The sequence below is a fragment of the Pelophylax lessonae genome, assembly GCF_965119305.1.
Source record: "Pelophylax lessonae genome assembly, chromosome: 8".
Classification (NCBI taxonomy): Eukaryota; Metazoa; Chordata; class Amphibia; order Anura; family Ranidae; genus Pelophylax; species Pelophylax lessonae.
The window spans coordinates 141,997,673-142,011,924 of record NC_138775.1 but is presented as its reverse complement, the minus strand read 5'-3'; the positions used below and the strand labels follow the sequence as shown (position 1 = coordinate 142,011,924).

General features: G+C 45.3%; 1 protein-coding gene across 7 annotated transcripts in view; it reads right to left on the bottom strand.

Moving 5' to 3' along the window:
- RBFOX2 (RNA binding fox-1 homolog 2) overlaps positions 1-14,252 on the bottom strand; it is a 528,484-nt gene that overhangs the window by 48,867 nt on the left and 465,365 nt on the right. The gene's annotated exons all lie outside the window — the stretch shown is intronic.

Sequence of the window (14,252 nt, the reverse complement as noted above, 5' to 3'; positions counted from 1 at the left end):
ATCCTCACTAAACTTCTGGAGAGAGTTTGCTGCACTGAAAGTAAAGGGGCTGAATAATTTTGCACGCCCAATTTTTCAGTTTTTTTATTTGTTAAAGTTTGAAATATCCAATAAATTTAGTTCCACTTCATGATTGTGTCCCACTTGTTGATTCTTCACAAAAAGTTACAGTTTTATATCTTTATGTTTGAAGCCTGAAATGTGGCAAAAGGTGGCAAAGTTCAAGGGGGCCGAATAGTTCGCAAGGCACTGTATACACATATACACACACACACACACTATATCTATCTATATACACACACATCTCTATCTATATATACACATATATACACACACACACCCGTTGAAGAAAGGTCAAGATCCGAGCCACCGAAAAAGAGCGAGGATGAATCCCAAGAGACTCACTCCACGTGATTTACGTCTTCCATATACGATGGTAGATCTTCCTAGAAGTAGATTTCCTAACTTTTAACACTGTTGGTATCACCAACTCGAATAAACCTCTATCCTTCAGCACATACCGTTCAACAGCCAAGCCGTCAAAGCCAACGGCCGTGGCATTGTCTGATTGAATGCTCTCTGAAGACCATCTGTCCAATGTTACTGGCACAGTCTGATCACTCGGGAGTTCCAGGACATTGATCAGTAGTCTGGATTCTTCCAGTTTACAGACTTCCTGAGCAGAATTTTTGCAGAGGATGCCTCCCCACCCGGACAGGCTAGCATCCGTGGTGACCATTGTCATATACAAGGGGAGAAATCTGCCCAGCCGAAGCGACGGAGAATGAAGCCACCATATCAGGGACTCTTTCGTTCCCCGGCTCAACCGGATCTGATTGTCCAGAGACTGAGGATTATTGTCCCATTTGCCCAGAATCTCCCTTTGCAGGGACCTCTTATGGAACTTTGCAAATGAAATCACCTTGAAGGTAGACACTATCAGGCCCAGCACCCGCATGAAACTCCGGAGGGATGACCATCTGCTGGACAGCAGGGGACAAATTGCAGCCTGCAATTTCTGGAGTTTGTCCAGACTCCGTTCACAGAAGGAGGTCATCCAAGTAGCACAGTACCGCAAATCCCCATTGGCGCAGCAATGCTAACACTGGGGCTAACACTTTCGTGAAGACCCAAGGATTAGAGGCGAGACCAGAAAGGGTAACGCCACAAACTGATAATGCTCCTCTTCCACGGCAAAGTGGAGGAAGTGCTGGTGACAGGCACATATTGGAATGTGAAGGTAAGCGTTCTTGATGTCGATAGAGGCAAGAAAATCTCCCTGATGCAGGGATGCAACCACCGTGTGAATAAACTCCATTCTCAACCTCTGTACCCATACAAAGCAGTTCAGCGCCTTGAGGTCCATAATTAGACGCACCTTGCCTTCCTTTCTGGGAACAGTAAACAGGTTTGCAAAAAACCCCTGAAAACGTTCCAATGTCTGAACTGGGAGAATTACTCCTTGAAGTAACAGGTCTTGCACTGCCCCAAAAAGACCATGTAAATCGGTCCGGTTGGAAGGAAAGAAACTTTCTGAAGGGTAAGAACGAAACTCAATCTTGTAGCCGGACAGTATGACTTAGTGGATACACTTGTCTTGTACCAGGGAAGTCCTTGGGTCCGGAAACCAGCGAAGACATCCCCCCACCGCCCCAAAACAATACGAGTGAGGGCGCACCTTCATGCCGAAGGAGCCTTGTCACTTAGGGATCACAAGGGGACCTTTTGGATGTTTCCACTCTTTAGTGACAATTCTGTCAAAATAGGAGGGGAAAGGAAACCCCTTTGCAGCTCTGGATGGCTTATGAGTGCCAAAGGGAACCGACGCCTCAGTCGCAGCTTCATCCTCCATTTTTAAGGTCTCACGCACATACAATCAGTGCATCCACCAGCGCCTTTTCGTGCGTGGCTACAGGAGTGGAGGAGTCATCCTCACTAAGAACTCAGGGCGCGTGATCACAGACCCAGCACAGTGACCCACGTCCAAGGCGGCCGAATCAGATTCAAGATCTGAGGAGACAGATGAGGCCGGGGAAGGGGGGCGCTTTTTGCTAGCTGGTCACCCAAAAATCACCTCCATCCAGGACACAAAGGACTCCAGGACCGCTGTCAGTGCATCAATGGATGATTGGGACCTCGAGGGCCCCGCAGCCTCTGAGAGGGGATCATCAGATTCAGAATCTGACAGCAGATGAGGCAGGGGTAGGCGGGGGGCATTTTTTTGCCACTTCGCCTCTTAAAGGCCACTTCCACCCGGGACAAAGGATTCCAGGACCGCCGACAGTGCATCTATGGATGGCTAGGATCTGGAGGGCCCTGCGGCCTCCGAGAGGGGTTCAGGTTGGGAAACGTGTTCCACAGAGTCCATGTCGCACTAGGGGAACCCCGCAGAAAAAAAAAAAAAAAAAAACACTGTTTAGGAACGTCTTACCCACCGGTATTTTCAGAAAGCAGACGCTGTAGAGATTAAAAAAAAAAGGGAGTGGTAGATTAATTTTTTATGTTACCACAAAGGTCTAGGGAATTCAACATTTCAGTTAAAAATACACCAAGTTGATTTTAATGCACACAAAAAAAAAATTACCCAATTTTTTGGTAAAATATAAAAGATGAGGTTACACCGAGTAAATGGATAACCAACATGTCAAACCCTAAATCTGCATGCGGCCGTGACATGGTGACAGAATTCAGTACCCCAAATTTTCTAAAGGTGACAATTTGAAAGCCCCCTTTAGGGCATCAGTTTAGTGTTATGAAGGTCTGGTGGTAAAATTCTGGGAATAGAAAAACTCTATTGCAATCGATATTTTCATGCATAGGCACCCCTGACCCAATTGTTTACCTTTGCATGTGTGTATATGTGAGGGGCCTCAAATTTTGCTGCTCGGGTGTGACTAATTTTTTACAGTTAAAGAAAAAGAAAGTGTAATGATTGATTTTTTTGGTGACAGGTTCTCATTGAGACATCCAGACCCTGGATGTCTCCTCTGTACTCCACTAAATGTAATGCAATTTGCTTTGCATTACATTCTTTCCAGGCCATGCTGGCCAGGTAAACCTGGAAGTGAGGTCAAACCTGTCACTTTCAGGTCACCAAGAAGGGGCAGGAGTCTGCTTCTCATGTGTAGAGGCTGCAGTCACCAGGAATGTGTGTGTAAACCCCCCCCCCCGCTGTCAGGTTCGATGTACAGACCGGACAGCAAAAGGGTTAAAGGACACAAGGTTCAATTATTTTGAGACAACTGCAAAAAAAGCAGTCAGATTGAAGGATGGTTCACACCTGATACAGCCCAGTGCTTTTTTTTTAATCCTGCATCAAAAACATGGACAGTGTTTAACATGCATTCCAAAGGCTGTAGTGTACACCAGTGCAGTGCTTTCTAGTACAGTCAATTAAAATGGAGCATGTTGCATTTTTACTGTATGGAGCGCATCTGTAACTGTTGGCAGAGAGCAGGTTCCTAGCTTGCAGCCCCTGGATGCTGTCTCTTACCCAGACATCTGAGATGCTTTCTGATGAGGCGTCCACAGAGGCAGAAAGACATCTCCCACTTTGAAAGGTGAGGTGTCTTTCATCCTGAAAAGGACTAGTCTGCAGACTTGCAGGAGCTGAGGCCCAAAGCTGGCAGTGGTACTGGGCCCTTTCCATAGGCTTAGCTTTGGATGAGGAGCCCGGGAGAAACTTCTTTGGGCTTCAGTCAGGAGATAATTTGCAGGAAAAAGGCTTGGGCTTCCTCTTTGATTGGGTCTCTGATGTAAAAACCTGGAAGCGACATCACTTCTGGTTTACTCAGCAGCCAACGGTGTCGATTTTAATATGACTGTATTCAAAATCGCTGATCTTGGCATTTTGAATACTTTTAAATGCAGTGGTGGGGTTTTAAGAAAGAAGAAAAAAAAAAAGTGGGATTTTTGTACAGCGCTCCATAAATCATAACCATATTGCCTCATCCAGGAGTAGGACTAGGCAGGACAAAAACACCTGGCTACGCCCATGGGCCGTCCTCAGCTTGGTATATAACCCCCCTACCCCCTTCTGCTCTAGGTAATCAGTTTAATAGCAAGCAGTAGTAGAAGGGGTAGGTCCTGTGTCCATCAATGAACTCAGAGAAATGGATTTTACGTTAAGTACAAAAATCCCATTTTCTCTTTCGTTCAATGGACACAGCGCTCCATAAATCATTTCTACTGGGACATCCAAAAGCAGCACCAAAAGGAAAAAGTGGTGAGGAAAATAAATCAAGGCTAAACATAGGAGCATTTAACCAGGACACAGGAGCCTTAACAGGATTACAGGAGTCCCATCTGAAAAATAAAGGTTTAAAGAAACACACCCCTCAAGAGGGAACAGCCCCTCTTAAACAGCAGCTTTCAAAACTTTGCGGTCAATAGAAGCATCCACAGATGCCAGAGTATCTACCTTATAGAATTTCGTGAAGGTATGCACCAACGACCAAGTGGCCGCCTTGCAAACTTGCAATATTGATTCCTGATGGAAGGCCCAAGAAGTACCCAGCGCCCGAGTAGAATGGGCAGTGACAGAGAAAGGTGGAACCTGACCTTTAAGGTAATAGGACTGAGTTACCGTCTGTCTGATCCATCTGGAGATGGTAACCAAAGAAGCGGCCAGCCTTTTTCTTGGTCCGTCCGTAATCACAAAAAGCGAGTCTGACCTCTGAAAGGACTCGGTAGCTGCCAGATACACCCGAATCACACGAACCACATACAAGGTATGCAAAGCAAATTCCTTGGGATGAGCCGGCTTGGGACACAAGGAAGGCAACATAATGTCCTCATTCAAATGGAAGTCAGAGATAACATTGGGCAGGAATGGATAGGGACGAAGAACCCCTTTATCCCTATGGACCACCAAATGGGGACAGGATGCCGCCACCAATTCCGATACCCTGCGGTTCGAGGTAATAGCCACCAAGAATGTCACCACCTGGGATAATGTAGACAAGGGAATCTCCCGAATATTCTCAAATGGAGGTTTCTGGAGAACCGAAAACCCTAAATTTAAATCCCATGGCGGCAAAAGAGACCATACAGGTGGAGCCACATGTTGAACCCCCTGAATGAAGGTATGAACTACTGTAAAGAGTGCGTGGCTAGGGGTCGCTGAAAGAAGATTGCCAGGGCAGACATCTGGTTCTTGATATAAAGAGAGAAATAGGAGAGCTCCTCTAAGAGTAGTATTTAATAAATCCAAAGTATAAAGCACATTTAAAACTCACATAAAAGTTAGGAGGAATATAGTGAAGCTCTTCGCGGGTGAGACTGCTACAGCAGCAGGGAGAAAACCGGCATTTCTGTAATGGATCATCTATCTCCGTACAGTGTGGAGTCTTCAGTGGGGAGATCGGCTGCTTCTGGCTCTCAGCTGTGCGGTCCACCGGTAGAGGCGCAGCGCCGGCTGGCGTATGACATCACCGCGGAGCAAGGGAACAGAATGCGTTTCCGAGCATGTGCGAAGCGCTCTCAGAGCATGCGCACTCCTTTATCAAGTGTGGCAGGATTGTGAGACGGGCAAGGTTTATATGGACAGGAACAGGGCTTTTTAGTTGGCCTAGGTCCTATGTATATGACCTGGCTCTTGATGGTACTCAAGGCCAACTTATGATCAACACCCCATTAAAGAAAGGTTAAGATCCGAGACACAGAAAAGGATTGAGGATGAGCGGCAACCGCTCACACCAAGAAATGTACGCTTTCCACGTACAATGGTATATCTTGCTGGAAGAGGACTTCCTAGCTTTCACCATAGCAGGGATTACGGATCCAGACAAACCTTTATCCCTCAGTTCCTGGCTTTCAATAGCTAAGCCTTTAAAACCAGCGACTGTAAAGCAGGATGGTAGATCAGCCCTTTGGACAACTGGTATTCTGAGGGGAAGGCCCCATTTAGGGCCACCAGGATGATTGGAACATCCTCACTCTTGAATCCTCGCAGTACTGTGGAAGAAGCCTGAGCGGAGGATTATACTGCCCTTACCGTGGCCCTCAGACGCCTGTGGCATCTGCCAGAGAAACCCGTGATCTCACCACGAACTTCAGTTTCCTCCTGTGGAGCCAAACCTGCTAAAGGAGCTGCATGTAGTACTGTGCAAACAGAACTGTCTTGAAGGTGAATACCACCAGACTCAGAACCTGTATACAAATCAGGAGAGAAAACTATCTGTGTGACAGCAGCCGGGGAATCACGGCCTGCGGTTCCTGAAGTTTGTCCAGAGGAAGGACCACCCTGGTCAGAATTAGAATCAGACCTAGGTAATTCAATTCCCTGGGGACAGGGATAGAGGGGACCATAGGTATTTCGGACATCTCCTGAACCTTTGCAGGAATTAAATCCACACAAGGAGACTCATGACCTAAAAAAACCTGCAGAGAACAAACTTTGTCCCCCATCCTGGGTATCTCCAAAATAATCATTTGGCGGACCTCCTTGATGCTCACAAAAGAGGACGACAGGGCCGGAAACCAGCAAAGATCCAATAATGGGTGAGGGCAGACCTTCATGCTGAAGGTCTTGTCTGTGGGTCCGGAGAAGCTTGAAACCTCCGGGGGAATATTTGAAAGATCCAATTCCCTTATTCGCCATCCCAGGAGAACAAAATACTTTTATATGGGCTGTGGCAGGAAGGTATTCCTCTCCCCCGTGAGACCCTTAATGAAGTTATCCAGGGTAGCCCCAAACAAGCAACTGCCTTGAAAGGGCAGATCAATGAGAGCTTTCTTGAAGGCTTGGTCTGCAGAATAATTCTGAAGCCACAGAACGCACTTAATCACCACCACTGAAACAAAGCTTGGACAGCACAGGAGCTGTACCCATAGCTGCATCACAAAAACTGCATTCCATGGACCAACTGGTCTGCTAAATCAATTTAAGCAGCGGGGATCTGCTCACCCCTCTAGGCCCTGGCGCAAAAGCTTGGCACATTCAGGACGGTAATTCCTCTACTGGGATCATGGTTGCTTTATTCAACCTGGAAACAGGAGGGTCCACCACTGGTGGGCTAGTCTTTTTTTTAAAGGACTCCTCAATAGGGTAACATAAAGCAAAATGTTTGGGGACCACAAATGGTAATTTTGGTTGTTCCCAATCCTTACAGGAAAACCAATCAAAATAAGGCACATAAGGAAACAACTTTGGAGTGCGAGGTGACTTGTATGTACCAAACACAGCCACATCCGTGGCTATATCAGCCGCATCCTCTATTTTTAAAGTCTCACACACTTCAGTGATAAGTGTGTCTACCATTTTCTGCTGCGACCATGGAGGAATCATCCTCACTAGCAGATGGATCTGGGGGTGTGATATTAAGCCCCCCTGAATGGGCCGGCAGCGGCATCAGGCTCAGAATAAGATGAGAGACTGAGCAGAGGAAGGTGGGGGAAACTTCCTCCTGGGCCTTTGCCCACACGCAACTTCCACCCGGGACACCAAGGACTGCAGGACCACCGTTAGTGCAACTAAGGGAAGCTGGGGTTCCGAGGGACCTGCCACCCCCATGAGGGGGGTCTGTGAGGGAGATGTGACCCTAAGGCTCCATAAGGAAAGGAAGACCTTGCAGTACAAAAACAATCTTTTGAAATCACTAAAGGATCCCATCAAGGCTCAGGGTACCTATCAGCAGAGAGTGATAAGGTACCCCAAGTAATCACCCTACCAACCAGAGGAGCGCCGCGAATTCTAACCCAGCATCATCATGGACGCCATCCCTGTTCATATGACCCGGGCGCAGGAAGAGGAAACTGAGGAGGAAGGGGGAGGAAGAGGAGCTTCGGCATCCCCACGAGGCTTCCGGTCGTCTCCAGCGTCTCCCGGACTAAGGGAAAATGGCCCCCCGTGACATCGGGCTGCATAAAACTGGCCGCGAGCCAGAGACCAGCCAGACTAAGGGAAAATGGCCCCCCATGACATTATTGGGCTACACAAACACGGCCGACAGCCAGAGACCAGCCAGACTAAGGGAAAATGGCCACCATCAGCTGCTGAAGCATGCTGCCAGGATCTTCCCTGTGCTCTTAGCAACGCTGCACCCTCTGCAAGGGGAGCCCCCTGAAAGTAGGACACACGTTTAGGGGAGACTCCACTGCGCACTCTGCACTGGGACACCCCTGCACTATACCCACACTGCAGCAAAGAGTAGGGCATGCACCTAGGTGTCTCCTACACTGGGACCCATCCAGACTACCAGGGCAGGATGCACATTATCCCAGGACCCTTACAGAGTGGGGATAGTGGGGGAGACCCCGGGGGTTCCACTGCATCCTTTGTGCCGGGACCCCCACTAGACTCTAGGTCCAGACAGGGGGGAAAGGCCAGCTTACTGAGGATTTTAAGGATGGGAGGAGAGACCATCCTGGAGGTCACCCACATCGACCCCAAAAAAAACAAAAAAAAAAAAGGGGAGGGGGGGGGGGCTGCACTTACCCTTCCAGGGTGCGGATAATGCTCCAGACAGAATCCTAGTCACCGGAGTAGGGGAGCTGTCGGCCAAAGGACAGCTGAGTCCCAAGCCTGGTCACATGCGACCCTGTGAGACGTTTAAATGGCGTGCCAGTCTCTGTCCCTGAGGCTATGTCGCAGCCGATATATAGCTCTATCTATTTCTATCTCTATGTATGTTTGGGGTTCCAAGTACATTTCTAGCAAAAAATACTGATTTTAAAAAACTTTAAACAAACGTCAGAAATAAGCCTGGTCTTGAAGTGGTTAAAGAACCACATTTTTACTTTTGCATAGCTCCGATCCAACACTGTGCATACGTATTAATTTGGAAATACAGCAGGGAAGTTCCAGATTAAATAGAACCACATAACTCAGATGATCCATAATATTCATCAATAGAAGGGCAAGCTTTGCTTAAAGTCTTCAGAAGGGTCAGCACCACCCCTGGTGTGCACTTGTGGAAGCCCAATAGGGTATCAGATTTATCCACCACTTTTCCAATTGCAGGTATCACCAAAGATCACCGTTACTGGGTGAACATTCCACATAACAGAAGAGGTTGTGAAGAGGTTGCTGCAATCATAGGTAGACCCAAGTCAAATGCACAGTCCATGTCCACAATGCTCCAACATTTGGTGAAAATTCTTAGCCAGCTGCTTTGTAGTCTAGCCCATCCTAAAGAGGCAATTGTGGGGAGTTTCCCCAGAGTGTAGATTGGAATCTGACCGGTTTTGCTGTTCACGCAGGCTGCATGAGAGGCAAATGGTTTTACGACCTGTTTGGATTGTCTTTACAAAGCCACATCTCAAAATGGCTGCCCCTGGCACCAAAAACAGCATGACGTCATGATGTACACAGCATCATATCATCATGCATGCTGTGACATCACGACGCATGCAGCGTGATGACTTCACTGTGCATACACCCTAAATGCAACGACCGCCATATTAACCACTTGCCGACTGCGCACAGTATATTTACTGCGGCAGTCGGCCCCGGCCAGGCAGAGTGACGTAGATCTACGTCACTCGCCTGTCACTCCTTCTAGAGCCAATAGCCTCGGCTCGTTCACGGAGGAGTGCGGGAGTGTGACTGGCGGACCCGATGTCCGCCGGTCACACTACGATCGCCGGTACAGCGGGAGAAAGACAGAGCGGCTTATGTAAACAAGCCGCCTGTCAGTTCTCCCTGTGTAAAAATGAAGATCAGACGGTTCTACTATGTAGAACCGTTGATCTTTTTTTTTACACCAATAGCAATGTCCCACTACAGTTAGAAGCACGCCCCTAGGACACACTTAACCCCTCCCTGTCCAATACTGTTAACCCCTTCCCTGCCAGTGTCATTTTTGCAGTAACAGTGCATATATATATAGCACTGATTACTGCAGTAATGTCACTAGTAACCCCAAAAGTGTCAAAAATGTCAGTCAAGGGTCCGATCTGTCTGCCGCAATGTCGCAGTACTGCAAAAAAAAAAAAAAAAAAAAAAAAAAATCGCAGATCGCCGCCATTACTCGTTTAAAAAAAAAAAAAAACACCAAAAATGACAAATCTTTCCCTTTGTTAGTAAACGCGATAACTTTTGCGCAAACCAATCAAAATACGCTTTTTGCAATTTTTTTTACCAAACATAGGTAGAGTAAAACAAATTGGCCGAAAATGTTAAAAAATTTTGATTTTTACATTTTTTTTGGGGGAATTTCATATAAAAAAAAGTGAAAAATAGTTATTTTTGCAAAAATTACGCTCTTTTTTTGTTTATAGCGCGTGATCAAAAAAATCGCACAGGTGATCAAATACCACCAAAAGAAAGCTCTGTTTGTGGGAAAAAAAGGACGTGAAATTTGTTTAGGTACAGCGTCGCACGAACGCGCAATTGTCCGTTAAAGTCACGCAGTAAAAAAATCGCAAAAAACCCCCTGGTCTTTTAGCAGGAAAATCCTCCGGTGGTAAAGTGGTTAAGGTATTCAATGGATTAAATCATGAGAAAAACATTTATACCTGGGTGTATAAGACTGGCAATACCCAAACCCATTGCCCACACATCCTTTAGCACAAGCCAAACAATAAAAAGTCTTTCTACATCAACAGCGGATGAATCTTTTCCTCAAACCGGCTACTTCCACCTCAAAGTCAGCATCCTCTGTACAGTTACGGCAAGGCCGCAAATACTGTCCCACAGGTATATTATGGACAAAGGACTTCGGATGGAAGCTTTACATGTGCAAAAAACTTTAAGTCAGTTTCCTATATAGTACAGTTTTAATCATAATCATCACTAGCACCAAAACCAAAAATGTGATTTGGTTTTAATCACACCCCACTAGTGAATTTGAGGTGATAATTGTTCACAGCTAGACTGGAAACAAAATTAATAGCTTCCTTTCCTTGGACCTGTCCATAAAGCCAGGACAGTACCCTGGGCTGGCTTTGTCCAGTCAGTCATGTGGTATTATTTAATCTATAATCTGGAACTTTACCTGCTGTATTTCCAAAAAATCTCCATCCGTGTTGAATCAGAACTATACAAAAGTAAAAATGTGGTTCTTTAAAAGACACTTTTGGATTTAAAGAGAACTTTTGGATTTTAAGGGAAATTCCCCTAAGCACATCAGTGCTTGTAACCCATTTTGTTGCATTGCCAAATAGCCTATGCACACTTGCACAGTACCGATTTGTATAAAAATAAAAAGGTTTTACAGTCTCTAAAAGAGAATACTGGATCATTCAGCCATCCAGGATTAATAAGGAGAGTTTTGGAGCAAGAAATGTTACTCCTAAATAAATGGGGGGGGGGGGGGGGGTGGAGGCACAGAAAGAATTTTGCAGCAGCGTTTTTTTTTTTTTTTTAATTGGCCAATTTTTTATCATTTCTGTGTGTGTTTTTATATGCTGCAATTAATAAAGATGGTATTATTGGAATAAACGTGAGATTTATTGCAAGCCGTTTCCTGGGGATTTGTCCCTTTTTTAGAGATGGAATTGGGCTGAAAGTGGTTTTAAAGACTCAAGGTCTCTTACCTTCATGCATTTTATTCTGCAGCGGCTCCACCCCTGCGCTCCAATTCTCACCTGAGCCTCCTCTCCATCCAGAGATGTGCTCGAGAGCAAAGCTTCTCCCAGGTCTTTTGTTTCTCATTGACTGAGACAGTAGCGCGAGCCATTGGCTTGTGCTCAGTCAGTCACAGCCAGTGAGCCAATGAGGAACGAGCAGGATGCAGGGCTAAGCCACGGTTCTGGGTGTCTTATTGACAAATAGAGCGAGGCTTGGGAGCAAGCACGCACCAGTGCCCCCAGAGCAAGCAGCTTGCTATTTGGGGCACTTGCTGAAGAGGAGGAGCCAGTAGCGGCTGCAGGGGATACGAAAAAGGAGAGGATCGGGCCTGCTTTGTGCAAAACCACTGCACAGGGCAGGCAAGTATATTATGCAAGTAATTTTTTTTTTTTTTATGGACCTTCAATGTCACTTTGTATATGGAAAGGTACAGCCTCATTCAGGTTTTTATCTACTGACAAACATGCTTGCACTGAGTGGACTAGTGCCTTCATTTAACCTTCCCAACTATGTAACTATGTAAAACTGCTGCTCTCCAGACCAACATTTTATATTGCATAAACACAATTTAAATTTAAGAGGGGAAAACGGCAAAAGGCCATAAATTATATAATGGTTTTATTTTATGAGCTCTGAATGATAGAAACAGCTTGTAATAATATCCTAGGTGACCTCAGCATGAATATATATTTTTTGCCAGATCTGGTGTGATCCCAACTTTCATGGATGCCACAATAACATTTCCCTGGCCAAATCTCATGGAAATGGCAAACAACCAGGTTTATGAGGATGCCATCTTTCCTCAAGTGAATAAGGTACCAGAGTCTTCCAAGAATGTTTCCCCCTCCTGCTTCCATGGTCATAAACACCACGTTTAACACATGCCACCCCCCCCCCCCCCAAAAAAAAGTTGGCTCGTGCAACTACTACATCCTGCACATAATTGTGTTCTTGCAAAAGTAAAAGTGTGATGGTACAAGACCAGAGAGCTGTGTAGGCAGCCTAAAAATAGTCACTTGAGATAAAATGCACATCTTTTGCCATAATGCCAACTTTAAAGTACTAAAGTCACATTCATTAAAGTGATTGGAAAACCTACATTTTTTTTTCACTTATTTAGGATAGCATTTTGCACAGAGCAGCCCCAAACCTCTTCTGGGCCCCCCCGCCTGCGCTGTCAGCTCCTCCTCAAACACACACAGCACAACTGAGCCCCACCTCCCCGCTCACAGGATTTGATTGACAGCAGCAGGAGCCAAAGGCTTTTACTGAGCAGTGTTAATTTAGTCGCCTAAATTGTCACTATTTTAGTCGACTACAATACGACAAACTAAAATGGCATTTTAGTCAAAAGACTGGGGAATTGAAATTTGACTTCAAAATTAGCACTGCACTACATTAGAGGGCAACATTTGAAAGGTTTTTTTTACCTTTATGAGGGGAATGCATTAAGGGTCCCTGCTGATTGAAATATGAAAGAAATCCCTGGACATCCTTTAGGTCTGCATGTTCCAGGGAGGGAGCTAAAAATGCATAGACTTTAGCTTTGAAACCTGTCATTTCAGTTGCTTTACATTCTATCAGAGCTGCTTTTAGATCAATACAGCTAAAGTCTGCACCATCCAGTAGCCAGCAAGGAGAAACATGCCCTATAGAGGGATGCCAGGGATCTGCTCTTTCACTCAGGCCTATCACTTGTCATCACTTATGAATTTACATTTTTGGACTTATTACTCTAACTAGTTCAACCCTGGTACCATTATACCTCCCTCTCAAACAAGAGCAATTTTGACATTTCCACCAGGGGCCCGTTTTTTTTGGCATTAACTTTTTGTACCAGAAGTATGCATTTAAGGTATTGCAAGCTAGGCTTTTAGCAATACTTTCCATCAAATCCATAGACAAAAACATTAAAAAATTATATTTTGAGGAGTGTTAGTTTTAAAAAATAAAGAAAGAAAAATAGTTTTAGTGTCAATAAAAAGCATCGTTGATTTTTCCCCAAATATGCACATTCAAGAAAAAAAATTAAAAAATCACTAAAAATGATTTTGAGTAAACCACGTAATTCCTCTTGCTATCCTAACAGTACCTTAGAAGCTTTTGTAAGCCCTTTATTTTCCCTTTTCATGTTACAACTCTAGCAATTTCTAGACAGCAACTGAAAAAAAAAAAAAAAAAACCACTGGAAAATCAGACTTTGGAGGTCAATTGTCCGGTCCTATGCAATCTGCTTGGATACCACGACACAATCACTCTTTTGATTGGCTGCAATTTTTGTATCCCTTTCTATTGAAAAGGAGGGGTGGAGAAATCAGAAGGTCAAAGCAATAGGATTTTAGCACCGTTTCAAAGCTTCTATCTATGGAATAGCTAGAGAGCTGCGATATGAGGAGTAAAGCTGGCCATACATAGACCATGGATCAAAATTCAGCTGGTTCATCTTTGACCAGCCAAATTTCAATCCATGTATGGGCAAGGCTGGTTGACCGAAGTCAGTTTACCAAATTCTTGACAACCAGTCAGTTGAATTTTCCTGTTTGAATTTTTTTGTGTTCGATCAACGCTGCCAGCACTTAAGTGTATTCTGACGGTGGGCAAGTGTGGATGGGGGGGGGGGGGGGGGAATAGCCTGAAGCTGTATACTGCACATGTGTTTAGGCATGTGACATTTGAGTGTTAATGCATACCACTGGCCAGATTATTCATTTATTTGGGCCACAAATGCATTGAAGCTCAA